This window comes from Lissotriton vulgaris, chromosome 8 (genome assembly GCF_964263255.1).
Source record: "Lissotriton vulgaris chromosome 8, aLisVul1.2, whole genome shotgun sequence".
Taxonomy (NCBI): Eukaryota; Metazoa; Chordata; class Amphibia; order Caudata; family Salamandridae; genus Lissotriton; species Lissotriton vulgaris.
In genome coordinates, this window is record NC_141696.1 from 414021812 (window position 1) to 414042857 (window position 21046).

Here is a 21046-nt window from a genome sequence, read left to right on the forward strand (position 1 = left end):
GTTCTTCTTTCTATATTTTGATTGATGATATTCTCATTCAATTATTAAAAACATGATACATGGTCATAGCCGACGCGGTGCGTTTCGTCTCCACGAGACTTCTTCAAGGCTATAAAATATACAATGATAAAACTGATGTTATACAATATTTGTACAAAAAATAGTTCATATGACATTTAAATAGTATATCAATTCAAACAGTCTAAAGACCTAAAATAAACAGAAAAATTATCCTGTCCATAGAAATGTATTTATGTCAACAGGGCAGTATGGGCTATGGGATGATAGGAGCATATTGAAGAAACGTATGAGCAATAAACATTATTTTGTATTAAAAAATCATCTATTCAGTTCAACAGGAATCAACTTAAAGTGTTGAGATCATGGGGATTTTGCTTTAAATATTTTTTCATGAACAGGATAATAAGCAAATCACTCAAGAAAACAGGGGAAAATGCAATAACCAAAAGAATCACCTCAAATGTGACTCTTTAAGATAAGTTAACAGAAGCAACAGAACAACTCGACCAGGGCTCAGCACAACCAAAACACTAGTCCAGATAAGAGTAAAGGTGGTGCAGCACACTCTCTGTGCCCGTTGTCCCTGGGCACAGATACAACAAACAGATATGGAAACAGAGTGGAAGGCGCTCTCAACGGAATTAGGCAGGTACTTGTAGTCTTGAATTTTCTTTTCTTTATTTGGGTAATTATACCAAAAAGGACATACACAGCCAACGCGTTTCGTTACTTGTTGTAACTTCGTCAGGGCTAGATCTGTATTGTACCGGCACGGTAACGCGGGTTTGTAGCAGGACCCTGCTACAAACCCGCGTTACCGTGCCGGGAGACCGTGATCCCTGATTGGGGAGATTAGTATGTCCATGGGGCTGCTATCTGGATTTTTGACACAGTCCAAGAGCACACCTCGCATTAATCATTGAGGCGTACCGCACTCGTTGAGAGCCACATCCTGCATCGAAACCATCTCTATCTGTACCGCAGAGACAAGTATGAAACCTATTAACGGCGGCTGGTCATGCTTTACTTCTATCTGAACCGGACACATCGAGCAGCCTTACCAAGTATGCTATTTGGATTTTCTGTTACCTGCTACTGCGCCTGCTCCAAACTACGCCTTTTCTCTTTACTTCATTGTTACTTATGATCTAAATCCAACAATACAGATCTAGCCCTGACGAAGTTACAAGTAACGAAGCGCGTTGGCTGTGTATGTTCTTTTTGGTATAATTACCCAAATAAAGAAAAGAAAATTCAAAACTACAAGTACCTGCGTAATTCCTTTGAGTGCGCCTTCCACTCTGTTTCCATGACTCTTTAAGATAACCTTTTCTGAGCAAATTAAAATACATACAGAACATCCGAGTTTCACAATCATTTCAATACATAGCATATAATCTTATTTCTTCTGAATATGGAATAATATTCACACCTTACAGACTACTAGTAATTTCATTTTTTTTAAAAAAGAGCTGCAGGGAAATAATGTTAGTTAGGACAGATATAATACAGACTAAAAACTAGCAAGTCTTAGATACCTGTATTTATAAACCTTTGTCCGTACTTTCTGATGAGTCTTGCTCAAAAGAGCACCCGATAGTTTAATTTGCGTGTTCCTATCACTGGTAGAATCTGAAACAAATTGAAGACCACATGTATCATTCCTTTCCATTGTTACAATGATTCTCATCTCTAGCGTCTCTAAAAATGTATGGTGTATACACCTATATCATTTATGAACTACATACCGTGCCTGCCACAAAGCAGAGATAAGTATTCTCCAAAATGACGCAGTTTAGCCTCAATATATTTCAAAGTAGTATCCTACAGTCTCACTCTATTGTGAAACAGAAAATAATATAGCATTATTGAAACTGGCATTTAAAAGTATCAGCATACTACAACTCTTTCTTTATTAAAATTCGCTTTTTTTATCGATACTACTCATTTAAATCAGAAGCAATTAGAGAACTCCTATATTCCAATATTGGACAACAAAGTATGTCAGTTAAAGTATGTCTCAATATAGTCATTACTTGATATTCATATCCTTGCTTTGGCTTTTAGCGCGTAGGTACGACATTTAGGAATTATAACTTCCCATACGTCCCTAGACAGGTTTGCATGTCTTGCACAGATCCTAGACAACCATAACATCTTACTATGTGGTTTTATGAAGAGAAAGAAAAGTTTATTCATTGAAAAATGCTACCACCAGAAATGTAAACTGATAATCATTTAAAATACCAGCATGGTGGCGCATATCTTGTGGAAAAACAGGACGCTCTATTTTATATAAAAAACAACTGCTTTTACGTCCTTATACTAAACATTGTCACAATCATATGCCAATATCTTAGCAAAAATGAAGTTAATCGCATATGTCTTAAATCTACAAGAACCCAGTGCATGTAATTAAAAATGTTGGGGCCAAACATATGAACACTCTCACTCCAAACCTTCATTGTCATGCATTTACTGTCGACTGGTGCAGCTTTCACAGTGAACACGTTCGCCATATTGAAATGTTAATTTATAGCAGACCTTTATTATGAAAAAGAAGATAAGCTGCAACAGTTTTTGTCCTATACAAACTCATCGTAAATACGATAATTTTGATGAGAAAGAAGACATACATAAAATTTATGACAAAAGTTTAGTACACAGACATGGGTTACGGCGGCTCAACAAAAATGCACAATTATCTACTTACTAATTATCAATGGAGCGAGTCGCTCGGTCCGATATCCGAGTTCGTAAAGTTGCAGGCAAGAACTAGATGAAGCCCTGAGCACGCTTTATATGTGCCTGTAATACTAATTGGCAGCACCTGATTAAACTACAAGGACTCCAAAAACTAACAACGGCGTGGTCCCAACAAACCCTCTTGAAAAGGTGTCAGCCATTTTGTAGTGCGTTTCATCGGACGCCGTACTCCTATATTTGTTTCGTTCTGTAATTAGATTCAATGTCTATTACTTATAGACCAATACAACATGATATTTGGGTGTGAATAGCAAAAACTAATCCCTCACCAACACACTAAGAGGAAAATATAACTTCTATTGTCGTTACTCATATTAACTAAGTAAAAATTCAATACAGTATCCGATTATATAAATTCAAATAATATCCTAAGCATGCCTCAACTCGACCTGTAATCATATTTAACAGTATCCAAATTGTACTGGCTATGCCAATAACGTCGACAACGATGTAATTCGGAAAGATCAACTATAGAAAAGTGTCAGCCATATTGTAGTGTGTTCGGGCAAACATGTCGTTCTTTTCAAGGTGCAATAACTGTACCCTATAATTTGCTTTTATGACTGGCACCCGTATATATCTAAAAATGGGCTATAGCATCAAACTGCCCAAAGGGATACATTATTCAAAAATACCGATTTCTAAGATGTTATAACACATTGCTATCTTCATTCAAAACTAGTATGACAAGAGTATGTCATGTGTATACCATTATATCTCAAGAATAGTCAAACTTGTTAAAACGAGATCAATTAGATTCAGATAATTCCAAAGCATGTATGGTATGTTTTGGATAGAACAGACATCTTAAATTTAAAAGCTTACTTTCATTGGTCACATTTAAGAGGAATTAGTGAAAATAATTGGATAAAGAAGGAACACTTTATTTTCTATTTCTTGGATGTATTAAAGAAAATGATGTAACTCATTATTGGTATTAAGACCAAACATAACAGTTCACAAACGACAAATCCAACGTGCTTCAACCTATCTTAGGTGAATGGTTCTGTCCCCTCCCCTCTCACTTCCAGATATATGGTCAATCGCAAGACAGGTTATTTTGGTGTTTTCAGGATGTTCAGATTGTATATGGACCGAAACTGGATATTTCTCATCTTTATTTTTAATTGCCCGAACATGTTCTTCATGTATGCGTATTTTTAAACTACGCACACTACTGCCCACATATCCCTTTTCACATGAACATTTAATCAAATACACAGTGTGTGTGGTGTTACAGTTGATAAACGACTCAATTTTGAATTCATTTGAGTTGTTGTATCTGAACTTTACAGTTTTGTTTTCCCCTAATTTGCATACATTGCAACCACCGCATACATGGAAGCCAAAGGGTTGTTCAGGTATCCATGTTGTAGGTGCAACATGTGAGTTTTTAATGTAACTAGGGCATATCAAATTTTGTATGGTCTTATATACAACTTTTGGTTTTGATGGAACTATATCCAAGGGTAATGAGTTAGATTTCAAAAGATGCCAATTTTTCTTTAAGATGTTAAACACATGTCCACTATAGATGTTATATTTAGTTATGAAAGTTACATAATTTTTGCAATAATTGTTCTTTTTGCAATTCTTTTTTGAGAGAGTAGTTTGTCAAACAATCTGCATTACTTTTTCTCTGCTTTTTCCAAGCAGACTTGATCATATCCTCTCTGACTAAAGTTGTTTCTGATAGTTTTCACATTTGTAGCAAAATTATGTTCCTCACTACAATTGCGCATAGCTCTGATCATCTCTCCAAATGGAATGGCAGAGATTGTGGTTTTAGGATGGCAACTAGTGGAGTGAAGAACATTATTACTTGCAGTAAGTTTCCTGAACATGTCGCTATGGACAGTTCCTTTTTCAGCATATATGCGAAGATCTAGAAATTCTATCTCTCGCATAGAGCTTTTCATAGTGTGTTGGACATTGAATTTATTTGTATAAAAAAAGTCAACATTTTTTTTGTTATCTTCATTCTTTTTGTTTTTATTTAAAAAAAGTGAAAATGTGTGCAATCTTATTTTATTTGTACTATAACTAGCTTCAAATACGTTAATCAATCCTATAAAATCAAGTCAACTATATTATATTTCGATCAATAACTGATTGAATAATATACATTTCTTCAATAAATTGATACATAATAAATTCACAATCTATCATTTTTTCCTCTAACATTTTTTTCCCCTGGCTCATAGTTTAATCATAGTTGTTAAGTTTAATTCATTGCTTTTATTTATAGTCCAAAATAAAAAAAGATATATACAAGCATAATTAAACCTACTTGTGCTATACTTATGATTCACAGCTATTTTAGTGCTTCTAAGTTGAACCACGGTGTATTTAAAATGCCATGTGTAGCATGAATATATACGATTCTAAATATGTTGACTTAGAACATGCAGAAATATACAGCCATAAGTGGAAATAGACACCAGAGAAAATCTACCTTATTTTTTGCATTATTATGTTTACATTGGGTTGATACATATGTGTTCTCAGGAGAGGAGCATTGGAGTGGCCATCGGTAAGGCAGTGAACACCCACAGTACAAAGTTGTAACTTTGTAGCTAGGAACAGACTGTTATGAAGACTGTTCACACCGAATGCCTACACTTACTGACAATAAAAGATGGACAAAAGCTGACAAATTGCTTGTGAAGAACTCCAAAATTCACCCATGCATTATGGTTATGTAAAGGAACGGATTACTCATATATGGAACAATGGGCCATATGTAGGTAATCTCTATTTACCGATTCTTAAATACCAAATTTTACCGATTCGGAATTTAAGAATGGGTAAATAGTATGTAGGTAAAAATTCGGTAAATTTTACAGATTCAGTAAAATTCGGTATTACCGATTCGGTACTTACAGATTCAGTAATTTCTATTCATTCCTATGGGCCTGGAGGCCCATAGGATTGACTGGGAAGCCATTCACTATTACCGATTCGGTAAATACCGAATTGGTAATAGGGGGAACACATTCAAGGGTAGCAGGGTGTCACATTGACACCCTGTTGCACCCCTGAATCATGCATGTGTGCACATGGGGCACACATACATGCCCTAAGGGCATGTATGGCTGCCACATGGCACTTTTAAAAAAGCACAAAATTGCTTTTTTAAAGGTTTTCGATATTTACCACCAACTTGTAGTGCTCTCTACATAGGACTTAAGGATTTGGTAATTTACCGATTCCTTAAATTACCAAATCGGTAAATTACTGAATCCTTAAATCCAGCCACCTACATTGGAAAAAGCTAAATACCGGATTGGTAACAGCAAATTTACCGATTTTCACCCATTACAGACCGGTATTAAGCTACCTACATATGGCCCAATATTTTCTGGTAGCTTCGAAAAAAAAGTATGATGTGAAAAATTTACATTTCTACCACAATTGGTGATTTTCCACCCAGCACTGCTAACAATTTAGAGGAGAAGAAGCAATCACAGTAATCTGCAGGTTTCGCACAGATTTCTATGAGTGCTCTTGGGGACATTTTGCCTGAGAGAAAAAGTCATACATATACTTGAAGCCCAGGAGAAAACCTATTTTTACAACGGCTATGATTCCAATTTGCAGAATATGGTGGGGTGGTTACCACACTCAGTAGATAAGATTACCACGGGATGAAGTATTTACAAAGTGCGGCAAATATCTCCAACTCCAAAGGCCAGATGTACGACCCTTCCATTTTGCATCTCGCAATTTGCGTAATTTTGCGACTCACAAAATGGAATTTACAACAGTGTCTCAGACACTGTTTGCAATTCCTAATGGTGTCGCAAATTTCCTGACTCCTTAATATTCATGAGGCAGGTGCAATATGCGACCCCCATTGGGAATGGTGAGCATTCCCAGAGAAGGTGGCCTGCTGGGGTCAGCAGACCACCATGTCTATGACTGCTGTTTAAATAAAGCATTTTTTTTTAAAACAATGCAGCCCATTTTCTTAAAGGAAAATGTAATGCAAATAAAAAAGAAAAATGGAACGTTTCTGCTTCATTTTTTAAGAGTCGTCAGTGGTTCCTGGGATCACTGCCTGCTCTTAAAAAATAATTTCGCTGCCAGTCACAAAGAGGAAGGGGTCCCCTGGGGACCCCTTCCAGTTTGCGAGTGGCTTACTACCTTTTTGGCATGGGTGGTAAACTGTAAATTGAAATGCACTCGCTATTAGGAAGGGATGCCCTTGGCACGTCCCTCCCTAATAGCAAGTCACATTCCCTATTTTGCGAGTCTGTAATAAGTTACCTACTCGCAAAATAGGGTTTGCACATAGGGCAGACCTATTTTGCAGTTGCAAACTGGCCCAGTTCCCGTTTGTAAACGCAAAAAACGGTCGTACATCTGGCCCCATATGTTCTAATTGGAAATGAGGCATGTTATGTTATGCTATGTTATGTTCTAGTACTAAGGAGGCAGATCTTATATGCGGGGGCATGTCTTTTCAGGGTTTGGGGTTGAGGTAGGGGAAGGCATGACCACTGGATCAGGTTCTGCCTATGAAGTGGATATGTGCAAATGGGAGTCCTGCCCAGTGAAGATGTCTGATAGGTTTTTGAAAGTTTGTCCAGTTTTTGAAGCAAGTAGGCCCATTCTGTGCATGGCTTGTGCAATTGCATGAGGAATTTGAAGAGAGCTCAATGGTGGGCGGGGAACTAGTGGTGTTCTTTACGGTTCATGGCAATGTGGGTGTGTGGGATGGTTTGAGCCTGAATCTGGCTGCTGAGTTTTGTATAGTCTGAAATCTACCCGGTTGTACATCTACTCTGACAAAGAGCATGTTGCCATAGTCCAGCATGCTGGTGATGAGGGCTTGGATGATGGTTCTGTGAGTGTTGGCTGGGAGCCATTTAAAAATCTTTTGAGTTTCGTGAGTGTGTAGAAACAAGAGTTGGAGACTGCATTCGCTAGGCCGGTCATAGTGAGCTGGATTTTAATTACTATACCAGCTTCTTTGTGTGTGCTGCGTAGATCCGAGTTCAGCAGGCCGGCAGGTGGAGTCCTTAATCAAAGTGTCTTTGCCCAATATTACTACTTCTGTCTTTGTCTATGATGAGCTTGAGGCAGTTAGTTTGGGTGTTTGGTGTCTTGTTGGAAAGAAAGCAGATGATCTGGCTGTTATCTGCTCTGGATATGATGTTGATTCCATGGACATGGATGATGATGGAGAGTCAGCTTTATAGGTGCTGAACAGGGTGGGGATAAGCATTTTTCCTTGTAAAACTCTGTAGTGGAAATTGGTAATGGTCAAGGTGAAAGGAGCCAGGCTCACCATCTTGGCATGGTCTGTACAGAAGAAGCCGATCCAATGCAGTTTGGGCCATGAATGCCAGCTTTGTGCAGTCATTGGATGAAGATGTGGTAGACGACAGTGTTGAAGGCAGTGCTGGTTTCTCCTATGTTCACGATCAGTTAGATGCCATCTGAAGTGGAAGTGAGGGCGATCTCTGTGCTGTTGTGGGCCTTTTTCCATATTCATTGGTGATGAGGAGGTGGTTGTTGTTGAGGTGTGTGGCTAGATGTATTTCTATCAACTTTTCCATTCCTTTCAATTGGTAGAATACTAGGGACATGGGCCAGTACTTGGCTAGAGTCTACCCGACAGAACCAATTTTCTTTTAATCTTAGAGTCTTCAGTTGAGCCGAGGGTTTCATAAGGAGGGGCAGTACTGTGGCATATTTCCAAACATCTGGGAAGGTGGCTATGTTGATTCAGTCATTCAGGATCAGGGTGCGGGTTGTGCTGATGGGGCTCAGTCCTTTGGTGAAGGCATGATGAGGATAAGGGTCCAAGGGTGCTCCAGAGTGTATTGAGTGCAAGGTTGTTGTGGTTTCTTGAGTGGTAATGGTGGACCACGCAGTCAGAGCGCTTCTCTTGGGAATGGTTGTAATGGACAGGAGTTCTGCATGGGTGGGTGGGTCCAATTACGTTCCAAATTTGTAGTAGATACTGGTCATCTAGTTGCTGAAGAAGTGTGACAGCTGGGTGCAGAGATCCTGTGAGGGGATGACCCTGGTAGATCTTGCTGCCAAAGTAGTGCATTCTTTAATGATGGCAACGATTTCCTTGGCACTGGTTGGTGCTGCTTTTGATATATTCAGCAAACATGGACTATTTGGTAGCTCTGATTTGGTGAGGGTAGCATCTGAGGGGGGATTTGTAAGTGCTCTTGTCAATGTTCTCTTGGTTTTGTCTTCATCTAAGTTCTAGTTGCTTGCGTTGGAGTTGAGAAGTCTGAGCTCTTCCCTGTACCAACTAATTTACGGTTTAGTTTCTTCGAATTACCGCTTGTCCGGACGTGGCCGCGTAGAATCTAGTAAATACCTACATGACGGGGAGGACCTTACTGACGTGGTGATAAGGAGTTATACATGTCTTATCCTGCTTTGATCTTTGTTTATTTGCAGAATATTATTTCTCTTCACCTACTCGGACTGTGACTACTTCTACCCATATTTGATACAATTCTGATTTTCTGCTACCTGTCTGACCACATCTCTTTCAATAGCTAGAAGATTTAGAGGCTTACTTGCCCACAACGTGGATGGTATTTGTGATTTGCATTTCCTTTGTTACTCCATGGGAGGCTGCTAAACAATATAGCCCTGACGAAGTTCCTACGGGAACGAAACACATTGGCTGAAGCCTTTTAAAGATTCACAATAATAAAGGAACTTGTTCTAATTACTACACCTGCTACAGACTTCTTATTTTGGTGCACCATCCATTTGATATATAATTTACGGTTTAGTTCTTGAGGCTCTGAACGTTTTGAGGACAGCCAACGTGTCTGCACAGGCATGGTCGTATGTGTAGTGTGTGTTGAGTGGTGAGAGTGTGGGATGTGATGTATTTGGGTGAGGGTGCACATGAGAATGTATCCAGGGGTCCTGGCACTGGGCAGGGGCAGGGGCTTGATGGGCAAGTTGTGTTTGCCTTTGGTGTGCCTTTATTACACCAGCCACCCTTCCGATGCACACATTCACTGTACATGTCCACTGTGCATTTGTTCTGTGGCTGCCATTAAATAGGAGCTGGAGGGGAGAGGAGATTCAGAGCAGTAGATGGAGCTAAATGAGCAGTAGGAGGTGGAAAGAAGGTACAGTGCAGAAGAGGAGGTGGAAGGGAAACACAGAGGCAGTCATGAAGGTGAGCAAAAAGAGTGTGAAGAGATATTAAAAGAAGAGGCAAGACAGCACTTGAGAGTCCAAAAAAACTGTTTTTCACACTTCACAGAGCGTATCTGACGCCGGTCAAGATTTCACAATATTTTGAGGGCGCCACGTCCCTCTGCCCAAGATGCGGTACCGACGGGGCTGACTTCACCCACATGTTCTGGTCATGCGTAATGCTGGCGATTATTGGTCCGCGGTGATAGCTTGTTTGAACGCTGTCACGGATCGGCGGATAGAAGTAGACATGGGCACTTGCTTGTTGCTCTGGTTTCCACACACCCCCCGGACGAAAGTCACCAGTAAGTTTTGTGATTTGGGCTTAATTCTGACCAAACGAGAACTCACCTTGCATTGGAAATCGCGCCGTGGCCCTAGTTATGCGCGATGGAAGGCGGGCTACCTGAGCTGGGCGCGTGCTGAGAGCTCTCTCAGGCTGCAACAGGCCAGGTGACTAGATAACGACAAGGCAATGGAGGTGGCTAGGGCATGGGAGGCGTTGGTGACAGAGCTGCAGCGACCGGTGGATATTTCGAGTGAAGAAGAGGAGTATGTACTGTAGAGCGGGGGGCTGGATGGGTAGCCCGCTTTTGCAGCGGATTGGTTCTTAGCACAGAACTGGTGGGTGTCCGCGGACGTTGACCCCCTAATACTAGCGGATAAGATGGAGCACAATGTTCGAAGGAGGGTACTCATGGTTATTGCATTTGTGTGAGTTGAACGGGGCGCACTGACAGGGGTCAGGGAGGGCCGTTGGGGGGTGGGTATTAAGAGTTTATTGCATAAAAGGCATGAATAATACTAATTGTGTTGTATTATGGGACTGATGAGTATACCTGTAGTGTGCTACAGGAAGTTCCCTTTAATGAAGAATGCCAATAAAAAATATGTTTACAAAAAAAAAAAAAGGGCAGAGAATGAGTGTGAACCAAAGTGGCCAGAAAGCGGAAAAGAGTGAGTGAGGAAAGCACAAAAGATAGTGGCAAGGACAGAAAAATGCCAAAGGGTGAACGTGAGTAGTACAGAAAAGCGGCACAGATTGAATGAAAGCACCCAGGAAAGCACTAGAGATTGAATGGAAAAAGCACAGTGCAAAGCTCAGAAACATACTAAAGAATGAACAGAAAAAGCAGAGAAAAGCACCACAGAATGAGTGAAAGAGCACAGAAAGGCGCTAATGAATGACAGAAAAAGACACAGAAAAACAGCACAGAATGAATAAAAGCACACAGACAGGCACAGGAGAGTGAATTAAACAAAAGCCCAGTAAAGAGGCAAAGGAGTTCGAAGGGCAAAGAGGCAAAGAAATTGCAGAGACGAGAAAGGTAGCAGGAATAAGAGAAAGAGAGCAGAGAGCATAAGGTCGAGGAAGAGGAGTTTGAGGCATGGAGCCTCGCGACAGTTCTTGAGCTAGGCCTGAAAGGTAAAGGCATTTTTGGAGGACCAGGCACAGGTAAGGGCGCAGGTACATGGCAAGGGCCAGGCAAAATCTGCTTAAATGCATGCATTGCACACAGAATCTGTATTTAACCCACCAAGCTTCCTCAAACCAATGGAAGATACTCTTTAAGTCATTTAACCCAGTAGGCTTGTAGCATTGTGGTTAATCTGGGCGTAGCTTAACCGGCTGCAAGATGGCCGCACTTTGACTGGGCTCTGCCGGCCAAGCCTAAAATCTGCAAGTATTCTCCGGGCTGGCGTGGAACTGAACCTCTGTGTCCACTGATTCGGATTCTCCACACCGGGGGGGCCTTTCTTCTACTGCCTGTGGTCACAATCCGCTGTGGCTGCACCGTGAAATTGACTGGGGTACCCAGCAGCTGGCTGCGTGTGGCCTTCAGGCCTCCTTGGCTGCACGCTGTCGTATCGGTGCTCCACCGCTGTGGGCCTGCCTCGCTGCCTGAGTTGCTGTGGTGGAACCTGTGGGTGGCTTCCCTGGACACTGCCGAACCATCTCCAGCTGTCAGGTGAGGGGTAGCGGCACCTGGGGTGACGTGCTGAGGACAGGGGGCATGTGTGCCATACCGTGAGGCCCGCTGAGCTTCCGCTCTGCTGGTGAGCATCACCCAGTGCTTCTGCTGCTCTGTGCCCTCCTAATCTGGCCCAGGGCCCACAACGTGGGCAGTGCGCCCCGTGTCTCCCTGCAGCACTCGGCCCCCGGCTTGCGGGACATCAGTCACAGCCCCCCCACCCTCTGAACTCTATATATATATACTGGGGCCCTCTGGGGTATCGTGGCCCCCGGCACCTGGCTCATTTGCCCACTGGAGCCTCCGGCCTGGATTTATGAGCTGCCCTGGCGAGCTGACCCGGCACAGCCTAAGGGCTCACTCCTCTGCTTTGTTGCGCTCTCCTGCCTGCCACTGAAGGCCCACCTGTGCTGGACACCCACTGTGGAAGTCGGGATTGCTCCCCCCTCACGGTCAGCACCCTCACGGCATCTGAGGCGCCATCTCATCCAAACCTGCAGCCCGCTCCGCCTCACGATCATTTGCAGCCCCTGCGGCCCATGTGGCAATTCCTTCTCGTGCCGACTATTTGGGCGGCCTGCCCATTGGGAGAGCCGCTGCTGGCTGCCCTCACAACTCTGCTTTCTGGGCCTCACCTGTTGCTGCCTGCTGCTGCCCTGACTGCAATCTCCTCTCTCTTTGAGTGGCCCTGCGATTGGCGCCCGCAGCGACTTCTCCGCTTGGACGTTACGGCAGCTGGATGGGCCCCGGCAGGCTGAGGCACATTGCCCATGGGGAAGGCAGACCCCAAGCAGCCCAAGCTGGCGTTTGACCAGCGCAGACAGACTTGTCAGGATGGAGCCACCCTGGAGGCTGGGGAAGCTACCACACAGACCGAGGCCGGCACGTTGCGGTACCACGACCTGAAGGCAATCATGTTGGATATCAAAGCCACCGTCTCTGGCATTGTGACTCAGCTAGACAAAGTTTCTGCCTGGCTGGACACTGTTAAAGCTAGGGTAGACTCTCATGGCTCTCGCATTGCCCGCGTTGAGTCCAGGGTTTCTGATATCATGAATGCCGCGACCGGGAAGCGTCATCAATTGCTCCAAATCGACAAGGTGCTGGAGCTCATCAAGAACAAAAATGATGATTTGGAGGCGCGTTCCCGTTGGAGCAACCTTCGCGTTATGGGCGTGCCCGAATCCTAAAACATAACTAAGATGGAGGACTTTGTCGAACAACTGTTGTGTGATTTATTTGGTGATATCCTGTCACCAGTCTTCATCGTCGAGATGGCGGACCGCTCTCTGGGACAGGGTCCTCCCCTAGGTGTGCCTGCCTGCCCAATCATTGCCAAACTGCTTAACTTTGGTGACCATGACGCGCTCTTCCATGCTGCTCAAGAGAGGGGGGAGGTACCCCACCAGGGGGACTCACTGGCCTTCAGTCCGAACTTCACACTGGCAGTGCAGGCTGCCCAGCAAGAGTAACTCCCGGCAAAGCGGCTGCTTAAGAAACACAGGGGCATATTATCAAGGGGGTTTATCTCCGCTTTTTTGGCTTTAAAAGCCAAGAAAGCGGAGATAAAATTATCTCCCTATTACCTAGCTGTCGCTAACACCAGTTAGCGACAGCTAGTAGGAGATAGCGACCATCTTTTATCGCATTTGCGGTAAACCTTGGTAATACCAAGGTTTATTTGCGGTAAAAATCGCCGCAGCTCAGCGGTAAATTTTTGTCTCTAACCAAGCAATAGCGATAATTATCGGTATTGCTTGGTAATGTGCCCCATAAAGTCTCCTGTTCTCTGGCTTACCCCGCCAAGCTTCGTGTCAAAGTCGGTTCTCACACGCACATTTTCACTGAGCCTTCTGCTTCCCTGGCATATGCGAAGAAATTGGAGAAGCGACAGCACCTACCATCTCCCAACAGATCAACAGTGGCGGTACAATTGACAGTGACTAGCCTGGATATCTGCCGCCTTGAGGTAGCCCCCTCTATGTTTGTTCGGATGTTGCTGTGCGGACTCTTGTCCACTGCCTGTGTATGCAGTTGCTCTTGAACTCTTTTCCATCCTCTTTTCTTGTACCCCGGGTTGGCTGGGTTTCCTTTTTTTTTGCTTGATGCTGGGGTTCCCAGGGAATCCTTGCATATATCTGCCCCGCATGTTGGACCTCACGAACTGCTGGCCGGGGCTGTCCTCAGCATGGAGGAGGTGCCCGCCATTCCACAATGCACCCCTGTTTAATCTTCGGTACAGACGATCAATGCCCAAATTCTAACTTGGCTTGGCCACCCTGTCCTTCGGATGGGGCCGTTCACCAGGCAATGCAATGCCCCCACTGTTTGACTCACATGGCAACGGCTCCAAGTTCCCTTCCTTGTTCGGGTCCCCTGGGATGGGTGGGGTGGGTTACTCAGCCTAATTGGAGGTTGGAGTGGGTGGGGGGTTGGGGGGGTGTTTCTATCAGACTTGTTGCCTTCCCTCAGAGGCCTGTTGCCTTATTTGTTTTGTGATGTTTCTTGGAACATGTTGTATTCTATGTCTGGTTCATCACCACACACTGCCACACACGTTCACTGCTCCCATTGCGTATCTGTGTCTATCCATCGCCCGTAGCCTCAGCATCCTAGTATGACAGTCACTACACTATGGACCTGGAACATCAGGGGTCTTAACGCCACCCTAAGGCCCGCCTGGTGCATGCTCATCTCAAAGGGCACCAGGTGGACATCTGCTTCCTTCAGGAAACCCACCTGCTGCCCGCTACCTCCTCAAGGCTGTGCTCCAATTACTGGGACCAAACTCACTCTTCATTTTACTCCAGCTACTTCTGAAGAGTGTCCATCCTTCTGTCAAGGGGGCTTCCATGGCGCACCACTCAGGCCATTCTGGATCCAGATGGTCGCTTGCCCAATCCCTCATACTTGCAGCAATTTATGGCCCTAACTCTGACAATCCCTAGTTCTTCACACAGGTCTGGCAGCACATTTCTTCCCTGGGACCCACCGCCCTTCTCTGAGGTGACGATTTTAATGTTGCTTCCTCCTCCTCCCTTGATCGCTCTGGGCCGCAAGCTCTGCACCCTCACACATTCTCACTTCTACATTCCATGCTGACTGATAACTCCCTGCTAGATGCATGGCGAGATACCCATACTGATGTGCGCGAGGGCACTTGTGTGACTGGCTCATGGGCTGCTGGTCCCGATTGGACTTCTGGGTCACTAGTCGTGATGCCTACGCGTGGGTCACCTTCGTGGAACATATGTCCCGCACCCTCTCTGACTACAACCCTGTGCTCTTAGGCCTCTAAGTCCTGCACACCCCGCAATGCATGTTTGCCTGGCGGCTGCCTCCCAATGCGCTCCCTGACTCAGTCTTCTGCGACGAGAAATAAACGGCAATTGTCAACTATTTTGAACTCAACTCACGCTCTGTTGCCTCTACCTCTACACTCTGGGAGGGTTTCAAGGCGGTGATTCGGGGCAAATGTATCGCCAAATAATCGGGCGTTTTGCACTCCATTCGGGGTGTTCTGGAGCGTTTGGAGAGGGAGATAAAGGCTGGGGACGCCTTACAAACTCAGGACCCCAACCTCGACATCCTGGCACAGCTCAGGGGCAAACTCACTGAATTCAACAACAAGGCCAACAGGGAAATCTCCTTCCTGGGCAGGGAGGCGAGGGCCCGCTGTTAGGATGAGGAGGACCACCCAGGCAAGACTCTAGCCAACCTCTTGTGTCAACCATATGCCGCCTCTTTTGTCACCGCACTTAAGGACAGAGGCCCAGAAAGAAGGACCTCTCCGAGGGAAGTGGTGGCCAGATTCTCAGCCTTTTATTCACAGCTTTACACTGCAGGGGAGGTGCCCCCATGCAAATTCCTTGATCAGTACTTTGACACTATTGAGCTCCTCTTGCTGGGCAACAGCCATCGGGAATACCTCAATGAACCCTTCACCAAGGAGGAGATCATGGCTGCCATCAGTAGCTTATCGGGCTACAAAACTCCCAGCTCTGATGGCTTGCCAGCATCCTTCTAAATGCAACTAGAGCCCCTCCTGGTTCCACACCTCGCTGCCATGTACAATGACTCTTTCGAGTGCTGTCGCTTCCCCCTTTGCTCCGACAGTCCCTGCTCACACTCCTCCTAAAGCCGGACAAGTCTCCCGAACTCTACGACTCCTACCACCCCTTATCACTAATTAACACCAACAATAAAATTTTCACTAAGTTGCTGGCCTCCCGCCTCCTCCCCCTCATGCCCTTAATAGCTCGCCCTGACCAGTCCGGCTTTATCCCCGGCCACGCCACCTCTCAAAATCTCTGAACTATATTTGCTGTTCTCTATCAAATAAATCCCTCTCTCCCGGCTGTGGCCACTCTCCTGGACGCCACCAAGGCATTTGACAATATACCAGGAGAAAAAGAGCCAGGAGGACCAGGACAATAGTTAGGAGGATTATAACAACCCATACAAAGAAAGCCAGGACCAAGAGGGCCTAGACCTTCAGGTGCAGTGCTATAAGGCTCACATGGGTAAGGAGCAGGGCCAGGAGGATGAGACAGCTCCAAACCAGGAAGGAAAGGACTAAGAGGGCAAGGCTAAGAGGACCAGAGCATAATATTCAAGGTGAACTAAGGGGACCGGCAGAACCAACCACTGATGTACTAGGGAACTGGAGGAGCAGAGTCAGAAGGGTAAAAATGACCCGGTCAAGGGACCAAGGATCAAGAGGATCAACAAGGAAGATGAAGAGCTAGAAGGGGGCTTGGAAGGAGGAGGATGGCAACCAAGAGGATTAGCATACAAAGACCCTAACAAGGAGAACCATAAACAAAAGATTCAAGTGAAGTGGGCATAAAGTGTGGAGAAGTGTGGCTCACTGGTTAGAGCAGGCAGACCCTGAAGCAGAGGTCAGACCCGGGACCAGGGTTCAATTCCCGACGCGGCAGGGTCTTGAGCTCAAATGTCCATGGACTCGATAATTTTCGCTTCGGTGCCTGACCTAATCATGGGTTCACACTCTGCAACTCTGGGCATTAAGCTTGCTTAATCTCCACAACAGCCCCCCCGCGGCGGGATGCCTGGCTTTCACCTTGGGGATGCCCTGTAGGGGCTATCTCACAGGGAAGAGCCAGGACGGGTTCCCAAGGCAAACGCAGAGATACCCCTTCGGGGGTCGATTCAGGCGCTAAATAAGAAACATAATAATAATAATAATCATAATAATAAAATCAGGAACAGGAACAGGTGCAGGAAGACCAGAGCTAGGCAAACCAACTGAGAGTGTGGAAGACAAGAAAAAAGGACCAGGAGAATCAGAAGGAGATGGCTACGCAACCAGAGCCAGCAGGACATGAGGTACAGGACAGGGAGGATCAGTGGGGCCACAACCAAGGAGCAAAGGAAGATCAAGTCACAGAGGTCCAGGCATATCTGGACCTGGCATACCAGGATTAGTAGGACCAGGAAAAGGAGGGCCAGAATGACAGAAGTCAGTATAACCAAGCCAGATGGCTAGGAACAAGATGGATGATGAGGACCAGGTGGACAAAATAGTGCAGAGAGAAGAAGGATCAGGGGCAAGAGTATCACAACAAATTGGAGAAGGGCCACCAGGAGAAATAGTCAGCATATGAGGGATTATATGAGAACTAGGGTCATTAAGACCAGGGACCAGATGAGTAGGAATAAGTGGAGTAAAAGGATCAGAATAGCAGAACCTGGAACAGGGCCAAGAGGACCAGAGGAGGGTAACAACCAAGGGGACCAAGGCCTGAAGTACCAAATAGAGCAGGAGGACCAGGAACTATGGCATCAGGACCAGACTTTGGAGGATCAGGGAGACAAGGACAACAAGAGCTCAAGGACCATAGGGTCAAACCAGCACCAAAATGTAAGGGCCCTACCCAAGAGGACCTAATAAGGAGGAACAGGGCCCATTGTCGCAGTACCAGCAGACCACAAGTGTAGGGACCAGACCAAGTAGAATGAAGATGATCCAAAGCAAGAAGACTTAGATTGCCAGAGCTAGAGGGCGTGGCTTGCCAGCACCTAAGATGGCTGCATTCATGTAGAGCTCCAACAGCCTCCGTAATATGATTCTCCATTATCTGTCAAAGATACCCATTTGCTGACCCAGATAGAGACGACTGAGATCCCCTGGTTGATCGGTCTCACCCGCTGTTTAAACTACAGGAATCGGTGGTAGGAACCTGGGGATCTAGGTCCCGACGTCTTGAGCCGCTGCGGAGACGGGGCTTCGGCTGTCACGTTGTACAGCTCTCTGTGGTGGGCTTCGGGGTAGGACCCAGTGGATCCTGTGGAGCCACATTGGATTCTCTCTACGGCCCACACGCAGCATTGCCCTTGGAATTCCAGAGCTGTGGTCCTATTGGCTGACGCCACAGAGTGGTGCTCCCGGCCACTAGGGTTGATGGCGGTGAGCCTCACACACTCCTAACATTGGGGTCCCTCTGAATCTCGATCAGCTGCAAGTCTGCCTGCCTGTGTGAAGGTGAGTGCTGAGGGACGGATCGGAGTTGCCACCGCCTCACACGAGGCTCCTTTAGTCACTCGGTGGACAGCTGTAATAACATTGGACACATCCGCCATCTTGGGATCCCTTTCCTGATCATTATGGGACGGACCAGTTAAGTTCCCCCGGATCGGTGCGCTCCACGAGTTGTGCTCTGCGATGATCCACCAGAGAGATGACCAGAGAGATAGCGAAGCAGGGGTCAGGATGAAAATTGAGGCTCCTTTCTTGTCAAGGGCTTACCCCCACCATCTGAGATGCATTTTTGCTGCTGGATTTCCCTGGTGTGATGATTGCGGCCCTCTATGTAATTTGTTGGCCAGAGGTACTTGTGAGGCCTGTGAAGATTGTGATTTGCAGCTAGTTCAGCCGGTCACAAGTTTGCGGTCTGGGTGCCCACTGTTAAGGGCTCTGTGTTCGCTGGGCTCCATTCTGCTTGACTGCTACTCATTGGGATTGGCCCCATTGCATGCCCGGATACAGTGGGCATGGCTACTGATAAGAGCACCAAGCAACCCCCTGCTGCGTGGTTAGATAAATATGCGCATTCCAGGTCGAATGGGGCAGAAGGACATAAGAGCTCATCAGACTCCAAACATCCCTCGGAAGAGGATGCCCCGACCTTGGTTGATGTGATGGCGGCAATCCAGGGGGTTCGCACAGCGTTCAAAAAGATACTGTGACTACAGAAATCACCCAGATCCATGCGGACTTGAGAAACATGGGGGACAGGGTTAAGACAAATGAAGACTCCATCTCCACCCTACAACACTCGTCCCAAACATTGGAAACTACAGTTAAATGCCTTCAGACTCAGACAATGGACTTAGAGGCTAAGCTAGAGGACAGACGTCGGATCTATTTGTGGAGGACCTCATTCAAAAGCATCTGCAATCCCGGTCTCTGTCACAATTTTTCTCATTGGAGCATGACCACAGAGTTCCCGGGGGACCCCCCAAGCCTGGGGCCCACCAAGTCCCATCCTTGTTTGAATCTTTAATTTCCGGGACAGAGATGCTCTCCTTCAGACGGCGAGGGCTGCTCCGCCTCTTAAGTTTGAAAACTTCATCATCAACTTTTTTTTCGGACTTCCCCTACAAAGTGCAGCTGCAACGTCGGTCATTTTTGGAGGCCAAGCATGTTCTCAGAGGTCACAACTTGAAGAACGCTATGTTGTTCAAAGCGAAACTCCGGGTGCAGGATGATGGGAAGACATGCTGGGTTGTGCTATTGTGGGTTGATAATGTCTCTTGATTTGTTCCGTATTGCTGCGAACTGACCGTAGTCTCTTGAGTTTAAAGGGGTCTCTTAATTGAATGGCTGGACTGTACCTTTTTCGGTGTTTATGGTTGGGTCTTGGGGGGCTGGTGGGGTGGTGGGGGAGGACAGTTTGATAATGATGATATGCGCTAGACACTCATGTTGCGAAGCTCTGTATATGGTTTGATACTGGGCAAGTCTATGGGTTGGAGAGGGGGGAGGGAATGTATGGCTTAATTTGCGGCACGGTTGGGTTGTTTTGGCTGAGTAGTGTTTCCCTATATTTAATCTGTTGTTGTTTGGGTATGCAGGCACTCTACAATGTTGGGGGTTCGCAGTTTTAAGTCCACGTTGCAGGGAGGCGGGTTGGGGGTATACATGAGTAGTTTTTTGGGTTTTGTTTTATTGTATTTGTTTAGTTTTTTGTGTGGTTTTTCTCAAGTAGTCAATTTTACTAATCTACATTGTGTTGAAGTCCGTCCATTGGGATGGACATTTAGAGTAGGAGAATATGATTATTTTGTTTCTAAATGCACATTGTATTGGGGAGAGTTCTTGTCAGTGCGAATTTTGGCCATGCCAGTACTATTTTTCTTCTGTGTTGGTGGTCAGGGGGCCCTACAGTTAGTCTTACAGAATGAGTGTGGGTGAGTGTGTGTGTCCCCCACTGGGCTCTCTCAAACTTCTCTCCTGGAACGTTAATGTTCTTGGGGATGGAATAAAAAGAGGTGTAGTGTTGCAATACCTTAAACACGTGGCACGTTGGACGGACGTGCCACCTGTATGCAGCACCCAACCTTTAAAAGACTCTAAAAGACTTTGTACCAATACTTCAAAAAAATCGCTGTGCGCCCCCCACCAAATAATTTAGTCATTTCCACAATCCGCCCAACGGAGGGCAACACGCAACATGCAATACGACGAAATAGCCAGATCAACGGAGGCCAGAGCTGATACTCTGGCATTTGATGAAGGAGAAACTGCTCGTATTTACGCACTAATCAACGAAGATATAGCGTCAAGCGCTTCCAACCGTACGAAAGAACAATGTATTCGTCAACTAATGTATTTGTCCAAATGAGAAATCAACCAGAAACTCCATGCCAGCACGCTACTAAAATATCATCGCTCGGTGCGGATTCCCAGAGGGTTACGGCTGGCGTTGAAACCATCGCTTTGCAAAAACTCTAAATCCTTCCAGGAGAAATGGAACGCTATCTTGAATAAGTGTAGCCTCGACCTAATATTACTCATTGTCCAGGAATTGTCGAACATCCTAATTGAACTCAACAAGGAGATCAAAGAAATA